This window comes from Notolabrus celidotus, chromosome 6 (genome assembly GCF_009762535.1).
Source record: "Notolabrus celidotus isolate fNotCel1 chromosome 6, fNotCel1.pri, whole genome shotgun sequence".
NCBI lineage: Eukaryota > Metazoa > Chordata > Actinopteri > Labriformes > Labridae > Notolabrus > Notolabrus celidotus.
This window is the reverse complement of record NC_048277.1, coordinates 6,233,768-6,256,191: the sequence shown is the minus strand read 5'-3', so window position 1 is coordinate 6,256,191 and position 22,424 is coordinate 6,233,768. Positions and strand designations below refer to the sequence as shown.

The following is a 22,424-nucleotide window of genomic DNA, read 5'->3' as shown; positions in this document are numbered from 1 at the left end:
ATATGTATAATGGAAACCTAATAATATCTGCCTAACAGCATTTCCAAGGCTCGCTTATTTTTATGTGATATTTTATCATGTTAATATTTACAAAACAAAAAGCTCTTTCTAAATGATGAAAAAAAAGTCTAACGCATACGGCTACCAGAGGTGCGCAGGGTGCAAAGATGTTGGTTAATCCCTTATTTTAGGAGTAACACAGATTAAACCCTTTAACCCTTTAAGAGTCAGGCAGGCGTGTTACGACAGCAGATTTCAGCATTTCAACTTAAATACACCGGGCCATGAGTTGGCATATTTATTTTCTCTCCTTCCATCGTGCTCCTGACAATGCTAAAACACACACAGGTCACATGAGTTATGTTTATGCATGGATCAATGTGACACTACCTCTCAACAGCAGAAATGATCAGGGCTTTCCAAATGAACAAAAGTGTACATTTGTGTACGAGGCACAGCAGCAAAGCTCTATTACTCTGCACATACTGACAGTATTAAAAAGAGCTGTTAACCGATGTCCCATAAGCTATATTACATGACTACAGCTGCACATTAAATGTATAGACATGAGTACTCTATCAGTTTTTTACCTCACACTACGTTACTACACGTTATGTATCAAAAATGTATCTAAAATGGAAGCAAATCATATTTTTTAACCAATAAAGAAAAGATTTACATTTAAAAAAAAACTCAAAAGAAGGAGATCTGCCCTCATGTGCAGACAGAAGGTTAGGGTGCTGGCTTCCAGTTTGCAGCACTTTAACCCCTTAATGATATTTCCATCCATTCAAGTACTGAAGCAAAGAGCTAACCCAATAGCACTGTGTCATTGTAAAAGTTATTGCATTTTGTCAGTTTTATCATCTATTGTTGGGGAGGAACAATTGGATTTGATAAGAAGTATCAATTTTCATTAACTGTCAATAAAATGTCTTGTTGAGGGATAGTGTGAAGGCTGGAGCCACACAATGGTAATATCCCTCCAGCCACATTCTTACCTCAGTTTCCAACATTAGTTTCAACACCTGTTTCAGTTTGCATTCACACAATCAACACACTTAAGTCTCATTAGTGCTTTATTTTTCTTGCATTCAGTCTTACATTGTTTAAATCAAGCACACACCTTTACACTGTAAGATTGTCCATTTCCTTCAATATTAATCATTGTTTCTTTGTCTTTTAATTACCTGGCTGTGATGACAGCACTTCCTGGTTGAACAAAAGGCGTGGCCAAGGGTAGACAGGACTTTTATGCTGAGGACAGCTGGTTGGAGCAGACCATAGGCTCTGATGTCATGGGGGGGTTTAGGTTTAGTTAGTATTACTTTGTATTCAGTTTAATTAAGTGTCCATTTTGTTTACCCCTTATGTTAAACTTAGTTTGGCCAAACCACTATACAAGTTCCCTTTTTGTCTCATTGTGTCAGGTCTGTTTGTTTAGTCCACACCTTATACTTTGTCTTGTTAATTTGAGTTATGTTACCTTGACCTCTTTTATCGGCCTAGTTCATATAATTTTGGTTTATGAATTTGGTTTACTGCTCGGTCCCTTACAGGTAGAGAAGGGGTGGGCGTGAAAATGGTGAATCTTTTTCCCATTTCTCAAATAGTTAAATTCTGTGATTTAGTTTGGTGTTTATTCTTTAATTCTCCTTCAAGAATAAGTCCACTTCATTATGATTTGTATTTTAGATTTGTATTTTATCAATCAATGAGACAAAAATACATGAACTGAGTGAGCACTGAACCCTCAGAACTGCACACAGGGTTTCACCACTTTGACATCCTTCTAGCCTCTGCTGACACCCTGGCTCAGTGTCGAAATGTAAATTGTCCCCTCGCTCTGTGCCTCATGATCAGAGCAGTGCCATGAGGTCACCTCTAATGAGAGTGTGCTTCTCTGGAACGGCTGCTAAAATTAAGGCCTTTCTGCTCGCCACTTGAAAGAGCATGTGAGATGAGACTGCAGCGTTACAAGCCAGATGAAGCTCAAGCCCTTACAGCCTCTCCAAAGCTCTCTGCCATTTATCTCCATGATCCGCTTCATCATTTCCCTCTGTTCCCTCTCGCTCCCGGGCCACGCTTGATTCTTTTTCTAATATGTCCATCCCTGCTTTCCACACTGAACTTCTACATCTCACTCTGCATTTAGAGTCCCTCTGCTCTTTTTGATGCTCACACTAAATTATGAGAGTGTTTGGTGGTAAATGCGCAACACGGAAAACACATTCTGCTCCTGCATTGTCCTCTTCCTTACCAATCTTTCCTCCTTAACCTCTTTTCCATTCGTCTGAGCCAAGGTTGTACAAGGTTCTGAGATTTCTAGTAGTTTTCTTTTCATTGCAAATGATTTTTTTGTTTCCACTTTCAGTTTTGTTTAATTAGTTTTTGATGCAAGTATTTAGTTGATTTTTTAATTCGTTTTTAATGCTGTCTTTTATTTTGAAAGTTGACTTTTTATTTCTGAAATGCCTTGTTTTAGTTTGGTTTTTATCAGTTTTAGTAAAAGGTAACTTGTCAAGGGAAGGCCAAAAGAACCTGAGAAGAGATTGTGCAGAAAAAACTTAAAAAATGGATTCACAAAAAGTACGACCAAATCATTCAGAAATGACAAGCACAGGGTTAGGATGGGCCATAATGATAATGCGCAACAGTAAATGTTATTTCATACTTCATGCCAGTCCTTCACAGGTAATTGCCTCAGGTGGACCACCCCAGTCAAAAAGTCTTGACACGTCCCTGGTTGTCAAAGTGTACTTCGTCTCAGGTACATCATGTTACTCTGCTCATCAACAGACAGATCCATGCTAAATGGAGGGTTCAGTTAAAACAAGGACTCATCTTTCACCCAGGTAAAAGCAAGCAGCAACCTCCAGCCACAAGAATTGAAGCCAATGCGGAAGTGCTAAAAACTGCAGTTCCTCAAGTGTCCGCTTGAGGCTGGCTACAGAAGTACAGGAAACCATATAGGCCTACACACAAATTCAAAAAAGCTGAACTTTACAGCAGAAATAAATATGTCTACAGCCTGGTTCTTAAAATGAGTTTAGTCTGAATAATTCCTTTCTCCATCGGCACACACTGTACGGGGGGGTGATTTGTCATAACTCTGTAATTTTGAAGATATTAAGATTACAAGTTTTGCATAATTGGAGGCACAGCTGACTTGACTGACAGGCGGGAACACTGTAGCTGTTGGCTAGGAGGCTCAAAACCCGCCTCTTGACCTCACACTAGCTCGACAGACGTTAGGTTGAGTTCAGCATTTCCAATGTGGTTCACTATATAAGTCAGACAACTATTCCAGGATGTATATGTCCATGTAGAGAGCTGCTCCCTGTCCAATTTAGAGTCAATGCAGATCACCAAGCAGGGTCCCATCTATCTCTGCTATCAATAAAAACAATTAACAATCCACACAGCTTATCAAAAAGAGGGGATTTACTAAAACTGGATCCAAATGAGTGGTCTGAAAAATATGTGAATTTCTTCATCTTCTACAGGAACAGAATTTTATTTTTGAAGATCAGCATCTTAACTCGCAGTTATCGTTCAGAATATTAGTCCTAATAGTCGGTTAACAAAAAGTTGTCTCTGTATCATGGATGTTTCTGAGAAAGATCTTGAGCCAGCTCATTCAAAATGTCCAATAGAATAAAGAATGATAGAGATAAAGTGTTAAAGTTCTGCTGTTAAGAGGTCTATGGACATGATTGACCTCACAGCGCTGCATCTAAGATAGTCAATAAAGGATGAGTCAGCCAGGGTGCTGGTGTCAAAGACAAAAACTAAGGACAGTAACCTTATTTTAGTTAGTTTTGTAAATACAGTTTATTTTGTAAAACTTTATTTCTATTTATATTTCAGTTCAGTTCAAGTTTTAGACAGTTTGGTTTGTCATTATTAGTAAGTTGCGTTAACTATATAACTTTGGTCTGAGTCTTGTTCTTGTGTCTGTTGTCAAGCTGTGACGATATTAAGGTAACCTCTGCTCACCTTCAGCTGCATAAGAATCACCTAATCATACTGCAAAGTAAGACTCTCTCTGTGTTTTATTACTCTTACTATCCATGAGAGGACATAAACAATGTTATACAAAGCCTGTCTATGCACACACACACACACACACACACACACACACACACACACACACACACACACACACACTCACAGGTGCAATAGCTGTCACTCAGGACAGAGATATTTCAGAGCTGTAATCACAGTGGCAGCCAGCACCTGCTGAGATCGACAAACTGGGTCAGGTGAAGAAAACCAAGGTGCATCTTAGTTTGATTCACAGATGGCTGTGCGTCAAACATAAAAAGTTGGGCGGAGGGAGAAGGGGGAAGAATGGACAAGGAGGATGTGGGGGGGGGGGGGGGGGGGGGGGGGGGGTTGTGTGAGGACACAGAATGAGAGAGTGGGAGAGAGAGGAGCAAGTAAGGAGCATAAGAGGGAGAGATCTCTGATAAAGACGCAAGAACTCCGGCTGAAGAGTAACTGAAGTGTCAGGAGAAGTTTAGTGTGATTAGGAGTTGTCTCTGTGGGGGAGAAGTGTGATAATCTGCAATGTACATACACACGCACACACTTGGCTTCCACACATGCTGGCATTCAAACGTGCACCCAGTGGCTTTGTCTTCTCTGCGAGCCTGCCTCCCTCTGCGTGCGTGTGGGAGGACTGATGGGAGAATCTCACCTCTTTCTATCAGCTCTCATTACCAGCCTAGCAGACATGAAAGACTGCAGGGCTCGTGATACTGCAGGATGATGACAGGAGGTGTGGCAGCTCTGCAACACCAAACACCTCCGAGCATCCAGAGAAAATGAGCACCAAAACAAAAGGTCGGCACCTGGGTGGGTAGGTTTGTACTTGTTGACTTGTGTGTGTTTAAAGCATGATAACACCTCCTGCTATCTGAGGCCCTGTCAGATCTGAGGAGGGGAAGAAACAAAGCTTGTGGAATAGCATTACAGGAATGTGCAAATGTGCACTCACATAGACTGACTCAGATATCCAAATTATATATTTGATTGTTTGTTAAAATAAAGATCAAATTTCTTCCATGAAAACAAAGCGGTCCAAAAATGTTTCTTCACACTGAATCATCAAAATGCCATTTCTGCACAAACACACACACAAACACATGCTCCAAATGCCCTTGTGCTTTCAAGGAAAACAAGGGTGTATGTCCACTCCTGGGCTTGTGTGAATGTGTGAGAGTTTGTGTGCATGTGTGGGAAAGTACATTCAGTAGCATCCCTCAGTGGTGCTTCTGTTATCCCTGTCAAGGTCATAGAACCAGCTGCGAATGACAATCACCGGCCATGAATGGACTCCTGGGACCCGGTCAGGCTGTATGTGTGTGTGTGTGTGTGTGTGTGTGTGTGTATGTTTGCTGTTGTGTGTGTCTGTTTGTTTGTGTCGAAAGAGATAGAAGTAAGTGAATGTGTGTGTGAGTGAGTGAATGAGTGAGTGTAGAGGCGTTGTAGTGATGGACTGATTGGGTCTGAGTGTACAAGCATGTTTGTTTGCTTGTGTGTGTCTGTGTGTGTCTACAAGTATGCCATGTGTGCACCAATGCTCTGCCTGATTGTCCTGCCACTCCAGCCTGCTAATGACAGGGAGGAGGCGAGGTGGAGGCATGCTGGAGACATGGACGGGTAAAGCCGCTCTGAGGCCCAGCCATGGGACAATGGGGAAGCTAAGGCACTAATTAAATGTCTCTGATTGGCTAGCTAGCCCTCTGCTAATCATTTCCCATCAGCCACTGTGTCACAAGTCAATAACAAGCCTGAGAGGAGCTTCAATCAAGAGCGATCCCAGTTGAAAGAGTCATTAAGCACCAGGAGTGTGTATAGAAGGTCAACAGAATCTGTTGCAGGGGAAATTCTGCTTCAGTTCAATCTTATCTTATCTCCTTTTATCTGTATAGTTTTATTTCAGCCTTGTTTTTATTTGCTGAAGGGTATTTTCATATAAAACAAACACAAACTCAAATCTAAATAGCAGTCTAACTTTGTTCTTCATACTCTTGTGAAAAAGGTAAAAACTATTTTCAGGAGAGAATCAGGTTTTGGTTATTTAACTTGTGAAGGCCATCCTGAAATTGGGTTTTTATCGTGCTTGGTTAGAAGGAGATATTTATTAAATGGTGCGTGTTAAGTGGGCTGCATTTTTAAAGCACCTTTTTGGTCTTAATTCCCATCAAAATGCTTTTACATACATGTCATATCCAACGAAGGCAGAGGTTGAAATACTGAGTGTGCATCAGGATTAACTAATCCCATTCAAACACATTCATTCAACACCGTCAAGACACTGAACCCCAAATTGCTCTCAGTCACACAGCCAAAGGACACTTTGGCATGTAGACCTGGAGCTGGGACCCATCCGCCAACTGTCTGAATGAGGAATGGCCAACGCTACGACTGAGCCACAGCCGCCTCAACCTCACTGTGCCTGGTGTTATTTATTGATCTATTTACGGCTTGCTTATCAGGGACAGTGTTTTAGTACTCAAGTCCTGGACTCAGACTCGAGTCCAACAGTTCTTGCCAGGATGCCCAAAGTGGTGCTAGGTGTTGTGCTTTCAAACATTTCACAGGAATTGCAAGCAAGAGCAGAGAAACTTGTTTGATGCGTTAAAGAAACATTAAGACGAGGACAAACTCAACCTTGAATAGACATCTGTCCAGGATGCACCCAGTGTACAAGCCAGGTCAGTGAGATGCTCAAGTTAGACTGTTTAGCAAGCGAACAAATAATTGCAAAATATTTTGAGAACCAAACATTAAAGCGGTCTCACAGCTGCCGTTCAGATGCTTATACACAGTGAAAGTGTCGTCCATGAAAGTCTGAGTTTGGTAGTAAAGGTTCAGTGCAGGTCTTTGATGATCTATTAAGCGCGGCAGGAGCACTTCTGATCGCTAACTGTGATATGGATCACAAAACACGGTCGATAATCTTTATGTTCTCTTCAGACTGTACACTTTAGACTTTTGTCAATGCTTGGTGAGATCCTCAGCATTGATATCACAAAGTCTTTTCCTGTTTCTAGTTTTGAGGCTTTAAGAGGGATGAAAGTTTAGTTCATTGATGACTCTTGGCTGACAAAGACCTGTTTGCCTGTGTTAGCCGCTCATGCAGCAGGATGACAGTCAGTACATACAAGATTGCATTCAATAATAAATAATAGAATATAAACAATTGTATAAGCAAACTCAAGACCTACCTTTTCAGTCTCACTTTCAAATGAGTCATATTCTATCTTACTTTATTTACTTATTATCTAGCTCAATTTTTTGTCAAATTTAAAATGTATATTTTGTCTTATCTTAAATTATTATAGATACATTTATTATTATTATTTTTTTTTTTTGTATTTTTTTTTTTATTTATTGTGAACTATATCATTATTTATTTAGTATTAATTACATATTCTAATCTGGTTCCAGTGATTTTCACAGATTACCTCTCATCATTTCAATACTTAATCCTTTTTCACTTTGCTGTGTTTACTTTTAGTGTAGCATCTTAGATTTAGTCTCTGTTTTAATCTTTGAGTTTTTTGTCTTTTTAATTTACTCTATTTTATTACCACCATTATTCTTTTTATCTACAGTACTTAGTGTTACAATATTGTTGTAAAAGTGCTTTCAAAATATAGTCTGATTGACTGATTGATTTATTGCGTAATGACAGCCTGTCTTGGGCAGTTCACACCTAAAAAAATCTGTTTTTTATTGCTTTTTCTACTATTCCCAAAGCTGTTCTCATCAAAATGGATTCCACATCCTCTTGACGTGTCTGCAGGACTAGTAGGCATGAATTGGAATTTGCATCAGATGGTTTTAACTCGCTGCCAGCAAACACCGGACACAAACAGGCACGATTAACACGCTAAAACACAGACAGGGAGAGGAAAGAAGGAACTTTCTGGTCTTCCTGAGACAATTAAAATAATCAATTTGGCTTAATGATGAGGCCCGGAGGCCGTCTGATTGCTAATGTTTTAACATCTCACAACACAACTTGCTCACTTCCTGCAAAAAGCTCAGATTTTCTGTCTTGATAGCTTTTGTTGTGAGAGAAGAAGCAACAACACAGACATTAAGAGATAAATGAAAAAGGAATAAAAGCAGAGATATAAAGGAAGAAATAAATGCGTTACAGCTGACAGACAACAGGTAGAGAGCAGCGAGACAGAGGCTGGAGATGGACTGACAAGCAGAACAAATGTGTGTGCACTCGTCCTCACAGCAACGGACCCAAAGCGCCGCACATGTCTCATGTCTTCTCCTGGCTATACAAACTGAGACTTCAGCCAAACCACGCTCTCATTCTTCTCTCATATAGAGCTTTATTGAACCTGTCATGTCAACTCCTACATGTTGTGTACTTTTATAATCTGGACACTGAGATAAGAACAGATAAAGGAAGATGTAATAACTGACACTTCCAGTGCAGCACAGACTGTGAGGCTGGCTCCAGAGGAGAGATGTAATGCCGATACATCCAAGATGTTCATTTGTTTTTAATAGGACTGTGTTTTTGTTTTCTTCCAGAGTGTGCCTTTGTACGTTTGCCTGAAGGCATGCCGACAGCAATCTTCTGCAAGTGAAACACTGATTATGAATAAGTACCTTACACAACCCTACAGAAAACAGAGCTGAAAATCCCCTGAAGGTGCACAGAGTAGATTTATCAAATCAAACCTGACACAAGCTGAAGTGATTCCACATGTGATCTTTTAACTTTGCATCACCTGACCTTACTGATCCCTTGTTTTATCCTTGAAATGAAAACAACATTTGGCATTGTTGTCTATAAAAGCAACTCTTTGTTTTTTGTAATTATTGTAAAAATCTAATACTTATATCAATTTTGGTGCCTGCAAGAACAAGTAGCTTATCTCTGCTGATCTTGTTCTGTTCATGCATTATATAGTATTATATAATACCAAAAAAATCCTGCACTTTTTCATCATAATTATCTCTTTCTTTTCTGTGAACTATGAATCGTCTCGTCTGATGTGACCCGGTGTTAGCAGTCATAGGGCTTCAAAAATAATTACCTAGAAGAAGCAGATCCTCTCGTTGATTGTCTTGATAACTTTGTGGCATCACTATTAATGTCAGTCATTTTAAAGTCAGTTCAAATTCCACATAGGGGGACACATGATAAAGAAATAACTGTCTTCGTAATGATCATTGAGGACTGTACTGACACGTCTCTAAAATGTGGACTAATCACTGCAAAACAGCAGCCTATATGTGATTCTGCTCCTGGGCAAGGTAGGCTTACTTGTCATTGATAAAACTTGCCTGTGGATCAGTAGTAGAGTCGCTTTTCTCTCAATCATAAGGTCGGGGTTTGGCTCACAGCTCCTGCAGTCACATGCTGAAGTGTCCTTGGGCAAGACACTGAACCCCAAATTGCTCCCGCTGTTCAGCGATGTGTGAATGTGTATGGATGAGATTAGCTAATACAACTATATAGCAGCCTCTGCCATCAGTGAGTGAATGTGGCATGAATGGGTGAATGTAACGAGTAGTGTTAAAGCACTTTGAGTGGTCAGAAAGAAACAGATATAAGTACAAGTATACTTACCATTTTCTCTATACAGCATCCAACGTCACTTTTTTAGTATCCGGCTTACCCACCAAGTCGACAAAAACTACAGTATGTCCAAAAACACAAATATATTCATCAAACTGGTGTGCATCAACTTCTCACTCCTTTTTCAGGTTGGTCAAGACAAGAACTTCTGGTTTTCTTGAAATTGATATCATTTAAATGCGAAACCTGTGAGATTCAGGGAGGGTGTACCAAAGTTGGTAGCAGAGATTGCCTCTCTTCAGACAATCAGCTGGGCGCTTGACAAAACTAACACTATCAACTGTAAAAAATAACTGAGTTTGCAAAACTTAGAGTCACATCCTTTTCAAATAACTGTATAGCCAAACATCTGACCCAGTGCCAGGAATAATGTGGGTAAACAAGCCTGTGTGAGCACTTGTGGTCTAGATGGGTATTTTCATTGAAAAACCAACAGCTGTGAAATTATCCTTTTTTTCTCAGCATCACAGAAATAAAATCCCTCAAACACTGTGAATGATTCTTTGTTATTTTAGAATGTTCTTTATTAGATGAAGGAAAAAGTAAATACTTCCTGTAAGCTGCATCAATTGATTATTTTAAGGCTCTTGTTTGCAGAGAGTCTGCCGGCACAGCCAGAAGACATCTCTAATGTGCAGGCTCTCATTCAGTTTATCCTGTGAACATGAACATGCACCTAAAACACCTGGAGACTCCTGGTCCACATTGTGACATATGTGCCAAGTCGAGCCGAGTGAGTCCAGCATTGCTCGTGGACTTAAACTGTGGGCCATGTTAGGACAGAGACTACAGCTCCTCAATTTAGTACATCCATGGTGCAAACAGGATACCAGTGAAATTTGCAGGCGTGATGCATCCATGGTTCGGCTGATAGAATCAGTGGATGACAAAGTTACTGCTTGGGAGAAATATTTTTTCCTTGAACACTGATATTCCCCAGTCTGCCTTCCTGCCTTTAAACCTGACTCACACACAATCCTCGACATGAGCAAAAAGGTTTTCAGGAATAAACATTTGAACTACTTGATCTATGATTGATTTATCTCCATGAATATTTGAGCAGCATAAAAAATGGTCCTCTCAGCAGGGACTCAAGTGGCGTGTACTAAGAGAAACATTAAAGTGTATCAATTTCATTGCATGCTCCAGCTGCTGTGAGAGTTGTTGTGAGCTGTTTATGGGCCCCCAAGGGAGGGCAGGGGAGAGACCTCTGTATCAAAACAATTCCACAGCTAGCAGGAGGTGTGACACAAACAACAAGGTTCTTACCCTTCCCCCTGTGCGTCCCGCTGTCAGCCAACCCACCCTCACCCTCCAACACACACACACACACACACACACACACACACACACACCCACACCATGTGCATGCATGCACACGGTCATACATGTCAAATTATAGCCCTCTCAATCTCACCTCTCCCCTGCTTCCTACTCCTTATTTCCTGGAGGGAAGGAGGGAGCATGAAAAATGAATGCTTGCCATATGGAGGTGGTAAGTTGCATTAGAAGAGGGAAGCTGTTGGTGTGGAAAATCAATTTCGCCAAGTCTCCAACATATAGCTTCTTGTGGGCAAAAGAGACCACATTAACCTGTCTTCTCATGCAAAGTTGGCAGTGGAGGTATGGGAGAAGGATGGATGGATTCAGGGATGAAATGAGGATGGATGAATTGAATGACTGATGAGGTGAAAGGAGGAAGAAATAGAGATAGAGGAGTGTTATGGGAGAACAGTGTGAAGACTTCCTGTCATGTATGCACATTGTGTTAAATTATCTTGTAAAAATGCTGCAGTTTCTAGAAAGATAATTTGTGTCCCCTACAGAGCACACTTATCTGCTGACTCTCATCTTCCTCTGTTCTCTTACATTTCACCGAGGGAGATATTTGCAAGACTCCCTGTGGATTACATTTGCCTCCCAAAAATATAACCTAATAGTCACATGCTCACTGAACCCACTGTTCTTCTTCACCAATCTAGTTCCTCCAGGCTTTAGAGTTTCTTCACAGGGGCCGTATGGAGGCTGGAGGCATGGGCTCTGTGCACTTCCCGTGCTCTCCAGGGTACAATTATCTATTATGTACAGGGCCCAGTATGGGATATCTTTTTATGTTAGTCTCTGCAGGCATGGAGAGATGTGGTTGATCTCTATGAGCCCGGTTATATCACAAAGCTGCTTGACACGTAGAGGTACATGAAAGCTTGGTAACACCCGTAGAAATAAATGTAGAGTCTCACAGACAGTGCAGAGTCTATGTTATTATGTTGACCATTTGTTCAAGGATGACTTAGGTGATGTGGTTGAAATGCTGACTTCTCTGCATGACATGTTAACAATGCAAGAGAGTAATGACGTGTTATTCTTCTTCTGCTACATGAGAACAAAGATGTGTTACATCATCTTCTGCCTGCACCACAGGGTTGAGCTGGACAGGTAAAATCCTTCATCAGTGACAAAGCAAAGATCTGCGTAACAAAAGACTCTACTTTGGGGAAATGTCAAGCAGAAAAAGCTCTTGTCTTTGTCGGCTTAATGATATTTGAAGCATGCAGTATAGAGATCTAATCCTTCTGCACTTTTATGTCACAGCTCTTGTCATCTTTATGAAATCCTTATGATGTCCAGGCTGGTGAAACGTCAGGATATCAAAAGTAAGCTGGGCATCAAACAGTGATTCTACAGGCTGTTTTCCTTCATTAGACTAATTAAATAAACTCAGAGTAAGAGGACAGTAGCCTCTGGGATCCTCAGTTGTCCTCTACTTACAATTTGTCTCTTTATGTGTTAGAATATGTCATATCTCATATATTAATTTGAATTTATTGGTCTTTTGATAACAAAAAAGGATCCAAAATACATAAAGTGTCATAAAGGGACTTAAAAAGATGAAAGATGAATCAACAGAAAAAGGGACAGACGTGTAAAAGGGGGAATTGGCAGCCTCTCAGGTATAAAATCCAACTATAAAAAGGCCTCACGTAAATTACTCTTTAAGATGAAATAGATTCACCAGCTTGAGAAAATGCCCCTGCACTTACTGTGATAAGTGGGAGAGTACTTGGACCTTCTGATATTTAAGAACCTCAAATATTAATAAAACATCTTATATGGCACACGTTACATCATCTATCATCTCCAGAAATGTATGAGACACCTAGAATCTATGGTGCATTACAACCCTGAAAATGTCTCTTTCATTTTGGCACAGGTTATATTAGTGAGACATTACTTAACTGAAAAGTTTTATACCCACATTTCAACTTCATCATTTACCTTCTGTACTTTTCTTGAGAGAGAATAAACACACAGGCCTGTTAAAGCAAACTGCCTCATGCACCGCCTCAGGAAGTACACGCTCTGTTTGAAGGTGTACGCAGCGACCTTCCTGTAGTTGTTCTTGGAAGTTTGAGCAAAGAGTCAAACAGAAGAAAAACCTCTCTGTGTTTAATCTGATATTCTGAGCAGAAGGTCAGAGTTCATGTATCCTTATCCCTTCATCATGATTGCTCTTAGAGTGTGAAAAGTTGTACAATTAGCAATAAGTTTGACCCCTGCAGACAGTTGTCCACACAATACAATACAAAACAATACACTGCACAAGATCCACACATTGTCCACACAAAGATCACAGTGGTTACAGATTGTTTAAGAAACCAATACCCGACAGAATAAAAAACAGTTTATATCTGTTGGTGCTGCACCTGAAGACTGAACCTGCTCCCTGACAGCAGCATCTGAAACTCATCATGTAAAGGGTGCTGGGGGTCCTATATGGCCTTTGCCTTGGAGGTGGCTCTCACTTTATAAATGTGACGAAGGTCATAAAAAGAGACATCAGTGATCTTGCAGCACTGACTGAGGATTTTTACAAGCTTATTTGTTATGGTCCTGATTTTTTTGTTATTTGCCCTAACCCTCTCTCTCTCTGCCTGCAGGTTGCATGGGTAGGGGCGGGGCCGGTCTCCTCAGGAGTGAGGCTCATCAGGCACACCTGTCCCTGATTTTCTCATCAGCACTGGCTTCTTAAGCTGCCACCAAACACTCCTCCAGTGCCAGATTATTTCCTCTAGCCGCATGCTCCATGTCCCGTTGTAGCCTTGCTCCTGAGGAGATTCAAGCCAAGTTTTCTGTGAACTTATCTCGAGTGTTTTCCAGAGGATTGATTCCTAGTTTTTTGTTTGAGTTTTTTGATAGAACCTTTTCCCCCTTTTTGGGTGATTTTGTGTTACTCCTAGTTTTGTACTTTTTCTCAGTTGTTTTTACCCGCAAGGCGCTTTAGTTGAACCTTGGTTTTTTGCTTAATAAATATTTTTTTCTCTGTACTCTGCATTTGGGTCCTGGTCCTTTGCTCAAGCCGTAACATTATTCTTGTTTTTAATACAGTGGCTGCCAAACCAGGAGATCATAGAAAAAGTTTAACAAACTCAATAAAAGCAGAATAAAACATTTTCATTAAAGTAAGATCCACGTTAAAACTTTGCAACTTTCTTAACCCTAGAACACATAGCCGGTTGATTTTCACCAGAGCAAACACATTTACATGATTTTCAGTATGTTGCGTGTGTGTCAAGGAGACTGTGCCTTCACCAAGGAAGTCTCAAATGTCCTAGGAACGGGTGGACCGAACACCAAGTTTCCAATTTCATTATTTTTTGTTTCAGACATTTGGTCCCGAATTCCAAATTTTCAGTCATTTTGGGGCACTTTTATTGGGTCCCCCCACATTTTTCATTTTGTTACACATGGCACAGTTTAAAATAAAAGAACACTACTCTAATTTGTCATGTAATGTCATATTTTGATATATTTTGATGTCAAGTATTTTTTATTGGGTATATTATATTGGGTAAAAAACACCTGACGACAGTGATGATGTGACTAATTTTAGCGACAGTGTTCTAGGGTTAAAAAGAACAACCGCTGGTTTGCCTTTTTACAAATGCGATCAGTGTTCAAATCAAAATTTAGATTAGCATCAAGTACAGTTCCAAGATATTTATATTCCTGCACTGCTGCCACTGGCTCGCCCTTAATCACACATGGGACAGGGCCAGAAGAAGAAGAGAGGGGCCTACTCCTCCAGATGCCAATAAACAGTTCTTTGGTTTTGGCCACATTAATTTGTAGAAAGGATCGGTCACACCAGTGAACAAAGTCATCGAGGACTGGACCATGGTCCTGCTTCATTCCATGTAAAAGGCTCACAATAACAGAGTCATCGGCATACTTAAGGACATATCGTGATCCATAGTTGCTCTGACATTCATTAGTCTATAAAACAAATAAAAGAGGAGAAGCACACAGCCCTGAGGAGATCAGATGGAGGATAAAACCTTACTGGACAGGGTTTTGTTGACTCTGACCCTCTGAGATCTGTCAGTTAAAAAGTCTGTTAGCCAGCATACAACACTAAAATCCATATTAAAATTAGATAAAGCTCTGAGCAAGAACTTCTATATCTAACTATGCTGAGCACAATAAGCTTTCTAGAACATCTGTACTTGCGTCCATCTCTCATTTTAAAATGCTTACCTTTGTCTGTGCTTTTGCAAAAAAATGTACAAAAATACGTCTCAATTCATGTTGCACAAAGGAAACCACACTCTCACAAGCTGTATATTTTGTAAACATACACATGAACACATGCTGCCTAAGCCGCTGCTGTTAACAAGCAACAACGCCAACGCGGCCCCCATACTGGAGAGAGGGAGTCAAGCATCTTAATGTATGCAAGTCTATGACGGCAGGAGGTCTATCCTCAAATGAAATATTCATAACTCTCTGAATTGTGAATTTATTTTCAAGCTGTTTGTTCTTTCTCAAATGTCAGGCGTGTTTTTATGATCCAGAATAACTGGTTGAGTTAAAAATCAGGTTTACACACCAAAAGGCTTTGTCGAAGGATTAACAGGAATCAGGAAGGAGGGAAGGAAACGTAAAAAATTAACCTACCTCATGTGAATACTATCTTTTCTTATTGCATGTTTAAATGTTAGCATGCTGTAACTTTGTTTACAAATATAAAAATGGTAAACAAATGGACCTGTGTTTGTATAGAGCTTTCCTAGTCTTTACAACCACTCAAAGCACCTTTACACCTTGGGTGCAGCTCGCTCGGCTGGAAGTGAAGCTTCCACAAAAAATCTGCCCCCTGGTGGCTGGCTGCAGTATAGGTCAAAAACTCTGTCTCCCTCATTCATTTGAATGGGGCTGCAGTCACACCTTAAAAAATAAATATGCGTTGTACGAATGTTTCTCACATCCGTATGCTGTGGTGATATGTAGTTATTATTTGACTGTTTTGTGTTCAAGGCCTCTTTTTTCTGAAAAGTTTATTTTTCATTAGTTATCAGAGGTTAAAAAATGGGGTTTTACTTCCGGATTCATTTTGATTGACAGCTGCTGTAAAGTGAAACTCCATAGAACCTTGTGACGTTACGCTGTGGGGCGGAGCTCGTTACTGTGGCAACACAGGAATTACAGTGGCAACACAGAAATTCTCTACAGGGAGACTCTGGCTGCACAAGATGGCAGCGCTCTGGAATGGAATATTTTGGCTTCAAAACCGTTCAATGAGAAAAGGTGGAGCAACACTGTCCATTTTATTTACAGTCTATGCTTTACACTCACATTGTAGAGGATGCTATTGTAAGGGATCATCATTGACACTTGTTGACTGTGTCACTTAGAGACATTCAGGGTCTTGCTCATGACACTTTGACAGCATGAGCAGGGATTGAATCTCCAACCTTCTGAGTGAGAGACAACCCACTCCACCCACTGAGCCACAGCCATAAATAAATGCTTATTTACATTCTAAGTCAAACAAGGTGCAAATGTGTATCATTCTTTCACGTCAGGTATTATACTACATTCAAAATATTCCTATTAGTAAAATGTTGTGAATATCTTCTCTCCTTGGACACTTTGATGCTGTGGTCTAGTCTTCATATTTCTCTCATTAACACATTCAAAAGCTTCACTAAAGTCTGCTTTGTTTGTCATTACCTCCACCGTGTTCTTACACAATCAGAAAGAGAGGAGTCCCTCTCCAAGATGGTGGCAATGTAAACTCATCTTAGGTGCTTTCTATGTAATTTGTATGTGAGTATGTAACCTTAACATGAAAACTAACTGATTATTTGATGCATCTGTTACAGCATTTAGAGGAGGGTGGACACAGCAAATACTCCTTGAAGGACCCTTGTTATATTTTAAAAGCAGTATGAATGTTCTGATGCATCATTTATGGCTCATTCGAAGATTACAGTCACTTCTTCCCTCATTTCATGCTCACGTGCACAGTGTGTGTAATGAATGTTATTGGATGCTCACTGTCACAGAGTTTGCTGATGCATAAATGACTTGCCCTTAAGAAAGGAACAGAAAAACCTTCAGATTTAAAAATGTAGATTATTATTACATGCTCTGTGAACAGTGCTTAACCTCGTATAATTCAGCTCTGCTAAAAAAAAAAAAAAAAAAGATTGCTTATTTAGTCAAGCTATCTCTCCGATCCAAAAGAATCTGAGCGAGTGCCAAACAGAAAACACCTTCATGAGCTAATTACGTTTGAAAAGTTGATCAGTCTGGTTATACCTCGACATCTGCTGCCGCTCTCATGCAGAGTAAACAGCAGTTTTTCAGCTGCTGACAAAAACAACATGTTGCTCTATTTGTAGACAGAAGCAAAGCTTGTTTCTCTGAATCACACTCATCTCTACAAATATTTATTTCAATCTAACTTCTAAGTCCTTAAGTAACTAGCGACTTTTGTATGAATAGAAAGCTCCTCAGGTGGCTGTTTTGAGCCTCTTCACCATCATCACATATATTTGTGAACCTGACAGTCTTCTATAATAGTTTCACCTTGACACTCTGCCGAATCCAATCTTTCAGTGATTTCTAAGGCTCAACTTAAGTCTAAATTTGATCCATCAATAAAAGGAAAATCATTATTACTTATTTTCCTCCTTTGTTGTTGAGTTTAATTCTCAGAGAGAACAGGTGACAAACAACCGCACATTCATCTTGAGACTGAAGCAGAAATAAAGGTCTCTTTCATTCAGTCAGGAGACAATTAAGGGAGCAATGCATGAACTATTTCAGGTGTATTTACTTTATACATGTCTATCTATAATCAAGTAACTGTCAATTCATTAGCTGTTCATGTCATAGGTCTCTGAACATATAAAAGTAGACAGCTAAAGAAGTCATCACGTAGTACTGTGCGGAGATGGAGAAAACACTGCTTCACTAATTTCTCAGATTGGCTTGTTTTGCAGGTTTCAGGTTCAGCAGTGAGTTTTTTTTAAATCTCCACTCAGATGAAAACATGTAACAGGATATTGAATTCAGTCACTTACAGCTATTATATAGGTTGCTTCTGAAGTAATAATCGTATCCCTGATCTATCACATGCATCTGCACTTTTGCCTTTTTCTCTAAGTGCATGCTAAAAAATCAAATATAGACAAATTACATCTGTCAGGACAATATATGAAATTGTGTTAAATAATAACATCTTAATTAGCCATACAGGCAGTGTAGTAGTACTTAAGAGGACTTAGTACTCTAATTCAAGCACTGATAACTCAGACTTGGACTCAGAGAAGAGCAAGACTGGCTTAGGACTGCTTTATTGTTTGTTTTTTAAGTAAGGCCCTAACAATGTAATCACTTCAAGCAAGGGCTGTATATCTGTTCACCTGCATGCATGTTCATGTGCCTTCTTGTTACTGGTAGAATGCCCAATAACATGCCATGAATCGTGTATCTTGCTTTCACAGATTTAACTGCAAATGCAAAAAACAGCAGAGCAACATGTGCAACATGTAAAATAACCTTCAAGGTGAAGAGGGGGGAAACCTCAAACCTTAACAGACATCTGTCCAGGATGCAGTAAGAAAAGTAAAAAATTAACCATTGGTTGCATTACTGTTAGCAGGCTAATGATAAGGTTAGCCTCTAAAGGAACTAAACCACCAGGTTGAGTGACTTTAAAGACAACTCATTTGTGATAAGTTAAAATTCTGATAAGTAGTGGGTGTGTTGTAGGTGATATTTAGTTTTTTGGAAAGCTACAGTACTCCAACTACAGCGACATGGCGAGTGTGCCACCCAATTGAAAGAGCTGCGGTGCACATTTACCCATAAATCACAGGGCTGTAACTCTAAGTGGTAATGTAAACCTCCAGAACCACTGACAGGTTCAGTCAGAGTCTAATGTTAATTAAATACACGTGTTTACTACACATCCAAAATGCTGCTCACTGTCAGTCAAAGTGTGAGACAGTGCTCCTTCTTTTATCAATAAGGAGGACTCCACTCTGACTTGGACTCAGGTAATGGGAACCTGACTTTGATTCTCAGCCTGAGATAGGACGAGTAAACTGAGGACTAAAGGACTTTGACTGAAGATTTGCTGACTTGAAAACACTGAATGCAGGTTACATTCTTTATTTTTGACTGATAGGTTGCCGCAGTATCCTGAATACAAATCACCCATATTTAAGGAGTAAAATGCTAACTAAGATAATCAATACATCACTAATACTCAAAGATTTCACTCAGCTTTAAATTTGATATCTAAAAAAATGTCCAGGCAACATCCAAAACACTTAGGGCCTGATCTACTAAGATCCCAAATAACGAGCGCTAATTTGCGTGTGCAAATAATAATTTTGCACGTGCTATTTCTGGGCGTGTTGCGGGTGATCTACTAAGACTGCGTGCGCAAATGATAATGAGTGCAAAAGTGGTGCGGACCGCCCTATTTTAATGAGGATTTTGCGTGTGCTATCGGCTGTCACCATGTAGAGTTTGAGAGAACAGAGTGGTCTTAAGCGATAAATGAAGTTTGAAGACATGGAGTTGGAGGTTTTAGTGGAGGAGGGAAATAAACACATCGGTGAACTCCAGCAGAGACATCTCAGCGTTAGAAACGCGATTTGGGAGGCCATCTGTGAAAAGGTGAATGATGTGAGAAAAAACAGAAGATCTGCCCATGAAATAAACGCATCTACTCTTCTCCAAAACGCAATCAGTGTTTTGATGGATTTAGAGAGCGATTTGATGAGGCTTAGTCTGCCACTCTTGCTCTAGAAAAGTTAGGCGTCACTTGGATGAAGACAGTCGCCCCACTGTCCCAGGGAGCAACTTTCGGGTGAACGTTTTCAATGCCTGATATCATCATCCAGCAACTGTCCCAAAGATTCACCAGCTTAAATGGAACTGGGAACATGTTTGAGTCAATTCACCCCAACACACTGCTGCAAGCACGAGATGAGGAGTTACGCAGAGCTGCCTGGCGCAGCTCAGTGAGCGCTCATTCACGTTAAGACTAACTAAAAACCCCTTGATGAGCACGATGGGACAGAATAGACTGAGTGGACATGTCATGTTATCTATTGAGAATGACAGATCAAAGAAAATGGACATACAGTACATCGTGGACAAGTCCGCGGAGCTTAAGGCTCGTCCAAACAGTGGTGAGTAGGCCGAGTACTTCATATTGATTTTTTGTTTGTATGTGAACATGTGGGCCGCTGTGCCAATTTTACTAAACTTTATATCTGTTGATACAGTGACCTACTGTGCTCTCATTATATGAAAAAGTTAAAGTGGGTGTCAGAATGATGCGGTCGCTATCCGTGGTGCTGAACTGCTTTGAATTTGTGTTGTTTTATTATTATTATTTTGTTCTCTTGGTTTGATTGACTAAAACATTTAGTAATGCTTGTAAGCCCAGCTGTTGTGGGCATGTTGTAAAGTTATGATGAGCTTTGCAGTGACCGCAGCCAAGTGTGCGTAACGCTGTGCCAGTTTGCACCTGCCTTTCAAACGTGCTAAATATAGACGCAAATACAGCGCGCGCTATCTGCCTCAGGTTTGATAGATCACATTGCGTGTGCTAAATGATTACATTTGTATCTCCTCCTCCCAGTATTTTGCACGTTCTGATGATCTACATGTATTCTGCATATTCATGAAGGCAAACACGCTAAATGATTTGCGAGTGCTATTTTGCTCATTTGACAGACACAATCCTCGGTGCTCCCGGTTAGTACATCAGCTTTGCGCGCGCTATCAAGTTTGCACGTGTTTTTATACACGCAAACCTTTAGTAGATCGGGCCCTAAATGACCCAGAAGGTTTCCATCACATGATCAAGTGTTTTCGGGGGGCACTAATGAAATGCTTTCTAAACTTAGACACAGAAACAAAGATGAGAAGTTATTTTCCAGAGAGAAAAAACGAGCTTTGCTGTAAATTACATCCACATGAAAACAAAGATGTGTGTGAGTGATGGACAAGACTGAAGAAAATCTCATTAACCTTTTTTCAAATCATATTTTAAGAGAATTTTTCTTCTTTCTAAAGAATATATTTACTTGAAACCATTAACCACTGACTGCATAAACCAGAGTTGTTGCTGTAATTCCAGGAAGAATTCAGTTCCTTTTACAATGAGACAAAGTGTAAAATACTTTGATAAATTAATCCATGGGAATTTTTTTAGTAGTCAACATCAGCAATCAAAGTAAATGCGCGATGAACTTCCCTTTGTTATTCAAGTAGCAGCGAGGCAGCAGTCGTGTTGATAAAACAAATGTTGATAAAAAACAGAGTTTGATGGTTTTCAAATCATCTAAACCTTATATCTAATAAGTAGAGAAACAACATGTAAATTATTGAAACTGAAAATGTTTGTCATTTGATAAAAAGAAAACATGCTGATTGTAAATTATGCTACCAGCATGTTTTAAAAAGTTGGTACAGGGGAAAATAATGCTAAAAGAAACATCTGGAGCAACATCTCTCAACTAATGAGGTTAATTATCAACAGGTTAGTCACATTACTGGGTATAAAAAGGCTTCCCTCGGATCCTGAGTCTCTCAGAAGGAAAGAAGGGAAGAGGTTCACTAGTCTGTGAGAGACTGCGTGAGCAAATAGTTCAACAGTTTGAGAATAATGTTCCTCAGAGTAACATGACAAAGAATGAGTAGATTTCATCATCTACAGTACATAATGTCATTATAAAGAGACAATGACCAAAATCATTACTGGATGGCCGTGATCTCCAGGCCCTTAAGAGGCAATGCATTAAAAACAGAAATGACTCTGTAGTGGAAGTAACTGTATGGGCTCAAAATCACTTCCAGAAACCATCTCCTCTGTAAATACATCCACAAGTGCAGGTTAAAACTGTGTTGAGCTGAAATCCCATGGTGAAACACGACAAAATCAGATGTTTATAAGCTTGTCAGAACATATAACGTAATGTGATAAGATGAGAAGAATAAATAAATTAAAGCTTTCTAGGTTTGAACGCACAATTTTCATTTTGAAATAGTAATTCCAAACTGACTCAGTTAGGACTGGATATATTCAAATCTCAAGCATTTTGAGAACATATGGCTGGGGTTAGAAATGACAAAGGGATTAATTCAATGTGTGTCTGTGATTAGATATGAAGTAATGATCATAAAACCACTATTTCAATTTCCACATCTCTCTTTATAACTACAGTTATGATCTTTACATTTCCCCTCAAATTACCTATAGAGCTGTGGAACACAGGACACCTCCCCACTCTCTATTTCACACCAAACAGGAGAATGATCCATTTCATATAAAACTGATTAAACTGGGCGTTTAGTTTAGCACAGTGGTTAGAGTTTGTGCCCCGTAAACAGAGGCTTCTGTACTCAACACAGCCAAGACTTCTGTCCTTCTTTCCTAATAAGTCTCTAAAAACTCTTCAGCTAGTCCAAAACGCTGCAGCTCGAGTAC

General features: G+C 39.9%; 1 protein-coding gene and 1 long non-coding RNA gene across 2 annotated transcripts in view; one reads left to right on the top strand and one right to left on the bottom strand.

Annotated features, from left to right (window-relative positions):
- cdh13 (cadherin 13, H-cadherin (heart)) overlaps nucleotides 1–22,424 on the bottom strand; it is a 463,737-nt gene that overhangs the window by 264,084 nt on the left and 177,229 nt on the right. The gene's annotated exons all lie outside the window — the stretch shown is intronic.
- Nucleotides 1,441–2,906, top strand: LOC117814215. The gene is made up of 3 exons (XR_004631532.1): nucleotides 1,441–1,585; nucleotides 2,685–2,770; nucleotides 2,856–2,906. It is a non-coding gene; the product is annotated as an uncharacterized LOC117814215 (long non-coding RNA).